This window comes from Pteropus alecto, unplaced genomic scaffold (assembly GCF_000325575.1).
Source record: "Pteropus alecto unplaced genomic scaffold, ASM32557v1 scaffold6, whole genome shotgun sequence".
In the NCBI taxonomy this organism is placed as follows: Eukaryota; Metazoa; Chordata; class Mammalia; order Chiroptera; family Pteropodidae; genus Pteropus; species Pteropus alecto.
In genome coordinates this window covers 972997-977893 of record NW_006437738.1, presented here as the reverse complement: position 1 = coordinate 977893, position 4897 = coordinate 972997, and the positions used below count along the sequence as shown (strand labels likewise).

Genomic DNA, 4897 nt, shown 5'->3' with positions numbered 1-4897 from the left:
ACGCACGCTCACACTCTCCCGCACGCCGCGACACACCTTCCCGGTCTCCCGGCGCCGCTCCCCACGCCCACAGCACGCCCCCCACCCACCCCGCGAGGCTCCAGCTCCTACCTGGCGCGAACCTCGGCAGGACGCTCAGGTCACTCCAGCACACAGTGACACACCAGCACACGGCATCACACCTAGAGCTCCCACAGCACAGTGGTCCCACACAACCTACACATCGCACTCACCCTGTGCATATGTCACACACCCGGTCACAACCCTGCCTGCTCCATTTCCCTGGAAATGACCTTGAAGTGTGAGGTGAAGACTCCCACGCTTCGGAGAACACCCACAGGTCTCTCCTCCAGGGCTCTCCCATGTCCAAAGCACTTCTATGGCCCTGCTCAGCTGTGAGGCCACTGGGGCACTCTGCGTGGGAGCACTGAGTGGGAGCAGTAGATCCCGATCCTGCCCGGCCCTCTGACCCGCTCCTGACCTGGGCAAATGCTTGCCCTTTTGGGCCTCAGTGTTCCCAAATAGACTGCCAGCTCTGGCATCTTCCCTCAAGCTTCCCGGCAACCGCCTGTGGACAGCAAAGGCTACCTCAGAGAAGGGAGTCTGAACTCTCAGACCTCTAACTCCTCATCTTCATAAAGTCTCATCAGAGAACATGGGGACCAGGGACCCCACATTTCCCAAAGAATATTCCTCCAGAGGCTGGACTCAGAAATGCTTAGGAGTGGGTCCATGGTCAAAGTCGAGTAAGTCTGAAAAATGCTGCGTGGGTACTCCCCCCTTGGGAAACTCACGGTCACTTACTATGAGGAAGTCTATACCCACATCTGCTGCTGTTACTATCTCTCTGTGCACTGGAAATTGCTAATGGTGCCTGCTGAGAGCAGATATGGGAAGGGCAGAACGGGCAGGGGAAAGAACCGTGAGCTCCCCAAATGCCTTCCATACCATCAGGATTAAATGCCATGTGCATGTGTTATTTGTCCCCAAAGATAAGTTTTCAAAGACTAAAGGCTCTGAAAACTCCTGCATTAAGGAAACTGTTTTGACTTTCTATATCCTGGTGTCATTTCCCAAACTTAATTAACCATTAATAATAATTAATTATTTTCACTTTGTTTTTGTTTTGAGGATCACCTGTTTACATCCGGGGGAAATGCTTTAGAAGTGCTGAATTCTAGTGCAAATTCTTCAATTCACAGAGGAAGAAGCAGAGACCCAACAGGGCAAGGAAATTGCCCAGATTCACATGGTGAGGCCACAGTGGGACAAGGCCAGAGCCCCGCCCCCCACCTTTCTCCTCTCCCAAGCTCTGTGCCCAGGCTCCCTCCAAACACACCCCTTCCTCTCCGTCACCCAGGGTGCCCTTGGCCTCTTGCACTCCTCCCACCAGCAGCCCTGCACGTTGTGAATATTTTAACTTGGCCAGGAGAACGAGATGCAAGTCTTGCAAAATGTGTCTGTGGTTAATTATTTTCTCATCAAGAAGCCTAAGCAAGGCTCTGAGAGAAGGCATAGAAACCGAGGGGCCTGTAGATAAGTGGACAGAGAAGCAAGGGGTCATTGGATCCAAGCAGGAGTTGTTGAGTACCCCTGGGTGCCTGACACTCTTGAAGAAGCCGCAGTTCCCGTGGGCACCATGCTCACGTTTGTTCACATGCCCAGTTACACACATTCACACTCGCCCACAGTGGGCATCAAGCCAGGTGGGAGGCAGGTGGGGATGGACCCGCTTCCCCTCAAAGCAGAGCCTCCTCATCCGCCTCCAGTCCCTGGGCATCCACAGCACTGAGGGTGGAAATGTGCAATTAAGCATCACCTCTATTATTGTTCTCTTGTGAGTTCTGCCCTGTTTATCTTCTCTCTACAGCCACACCAGGAAGGCAGGGACCACGGCGGGGAGACGGGAGGTCTAGACCCTGTGCCAGGAGCCCCGGGTTCTGTCCCAGGCTCACTGCCAGGAGTGCTATTCTTTGGAGCCTCAATTTCCTTGTCTGCAAACACCAGGTGCTGAGTAATCTCAGCCACACCTTGAGAGGGAGACTGTCTAGAAGCAGAGAAAGTGCCCTAGGGATCTACATTTAACTTCAGTTATGTCTCCTTTGGATAAATGCCTTCCCATCACAATTTCTGCATCTGTAAAATAGGCATACTAGTCTCCCTATGCAGAGACGGCCTCTGAGCTGTGACATGGGCGTAGGGACACCAGTCCTCTTTCTGCTTCATAGCAAAACACATCCCCAGGTCCCAAACCAGTCCACGACCCACCACCTCTGACCCCGATGGTCCAAGCCTCACCCCCGCTCACCCACAGGGCTCTGGGTTACAGTCCCCTCTGTAGCCAGTGGGATCACTTTAAAAACAGCACAGTTTCCTCTCCTGTTTAAAACCCTCCAAAGGTTTCCCACGTAAGTGGAATAAAATACAAACGCCGGCTGCTCCAAACTCTTCTCCCATTGTTCCGCTCACTGGCCTCAATCTCTTCCTGAAACTGGTCAGCTTTTCTACCTCAGGGCCTTCGTCCAGCCTGTTCCCTCTGCCTAAAATTCTTGTCCCTCAGTTCTTAGCATTGAGGCTCCTCCTAGCTCTTCGGGTCTCACATCAGATGGCACCTCCTTTGCGACGTGAGCATCCACACAGGGAGAGCCCCCCCTGCATGGTTCCCATGCACCTGCTCAAACCCCTCTGTGCTATTTTCTTCTCGGCACTTGACTCCAGCAGACATTTCCCATTTCTTGCTTTCTTTACCTCTTCATTGCTGCTTCCACTCCAAGAACAGAAATGTCCCTGGTCAGCAGGAGTGGGCCAGAATGTTCCAAGAACAGTGAGCATGAGGAATGGCATAGGAAAGAAGAGGAGGCCGGAGAAGGAAACGGGGTACAAAGCGGAAGGCCATGCAGGTCATTGTCAAGGCTTTGGTTTTCCCATGTTTCATTCGTAATACTGTATTATTATCGTCTTCCTTACACCAGCCACAAAGCCCACAGAGACAGGGATCGACTTTTTCATTCACGCTTCAAGGATGCCCCAGGCTCCAGCACCCTCTCTCTTCTTCTTTAGCAGCCTCTGATCACATCCCAGGAATTGGAGCTTTGATTTACCTCTTCTGCCAGACTGTAAATGTGGGTATGTGGAGAACCTGGGCCCCCCGCCCCGGCCTGCAGACTGATGGCACTTTGTCTCCCTCCCCACTGCTCCATGTCTCCTTAAGGTACCTCAATGGAGTAGGTCCCCTCCCTGAGATGGAAGGAGCCTGGGGAGTCTGTTGTAACCAGTCCCAGGAGTCTGGGCTGGAAGGGTCTTTGTGACTACTATTTTACATCAGTCATAAAAAAAAAAAAAAAAAAGAAGAAGAAGGAAATCCTGCCGTTTGTGATAACACGGATGAGACCGGAGGGCATTATGCTAAGTGAAATAAGTCAGACAGAAAGACAAATACTGTATGATCCCACTTATGTGTGGAATCTTAAAAAAAAAAAAAAAGACTCAGAAACAGAGAACAGATTGGTGGCTGCCAAGGGTGTGGAAAATGGACAAAGTGGGTCAAAAGACACAAACTTCCAGTTGCAAGATTAGTGAGTTCTGGGGCTGTGATGTGCAGCATGGTGACTGTAGGTAACAATACTGCATCGTCTATTTGAAAGTTTCTAAGAGAGTAGATCCTAAGAGTTCTCCTTACAAGAAAAAAAAACAGTTTGTGTCTATGGCCATGCCACCCTGAACAAGCCCGATCCTGTCTGATCTTGGAAGTTAAGCAGGGGCGGGCCTGGTTAGCACTTGGATGGGAGACCCCCTAGAAAGACCAGGTGCTGTAGGCATAACAAATAAGGGATTGTAAGCTGACAAGGTCCTTGCAATCTGTGAGGTCAACCAAGGGTCGCCTCATCTAAAAAATATAAATAAATAAATAAAAACAGTTTGTAACAATGTGAAGCGATAGATGTCAACTAAACTTATTGGGGTCATCATTTCACAATAGATACATAAATCATGATGTTGTATACCTTAAACTAATATAATGTTATATGTCAATATATCTCCATAAAACTGGAAAAAAATACTACCATTTGACAGAAATTGGAGAAACTAAGACCCAAGGCTGCAGTGGCCTGAGTGAGCCCTGGGAATGGCCTGCAGGAGCGGTCCTCCGGGATCACATGATGCTGGGAACTCTGCAGTGGCCAGAGGAAGTGGGGATGGCTCTGTTCTTACCTTCCTTTTCCCCCACGGCTACCCCCAACAGCCTTGGTATGGGGAAGGCGGGGCCGGGAGTAGAAATAGTGACTCATCCTCATCCCTGTTGGGATCAGTTACAGAGAGAGTTGTGCCTGCCTGTCTTTGGGCTCAGCATGGGGCTGGGAGCTGAGCGAGGCAGGGGGATCCCTGGCTAGGGGTTCCAGGCTGGGATGAGCGTTGAGAAGAGCCAGGAGAAGACGGGTAAAGGGCTGGGGTTGAAGCTGGACTTCTCTGCACCGCCCTTCTCACTGTGGCTGTGCCACCTGGCCATATCACTGGTCCTCTCTGTGCCTCAGTTTCCCCCTCTACACCACTCCATCATCAGAGGGAGATGTCCATCTGGGCAAGCCACCGACCCTCCTCCCGAGAGAAGATGGAAACCCTCAAGGGACACAGGACACTGCCAAAGGCCTCTGTGGGAGCTCGAGCTGCCTGCCAGCTCTCTAGGGAGGGCATCCCGGTGGAGGTGACCACCTGAGAATGCTGCCTAGAGCCCCACATTCCAGAAGAAGGCCTGAGGAATCATCCTGGCTGAGTCAGTAGGACAGGGCGGGCTGGGGGACCTGCCTGCTCTGAGTCACTGGGGCCCCACTGGCTTGCTGGCTTGCTTGCCTTCCTCTGTTGCCTGCTGGGACCAACCGTGGGATCACGTAGACCATGG

The 4897-nt window shown here is 51.8% G+C and overlaps 1 pseudogene; it reads left to right on the top strand.

Moving 5' to 3' along the window:
* Positions 1 to 3699: 3699 nt before the first annotated feature.
* LOC112482020 lies at positions 3700 to 3818 on the top strand (annotated as a pseudogene).
* The last annotated feature ends 1079 nt before the right edge of the window (positions 3819 to 4897 follow it).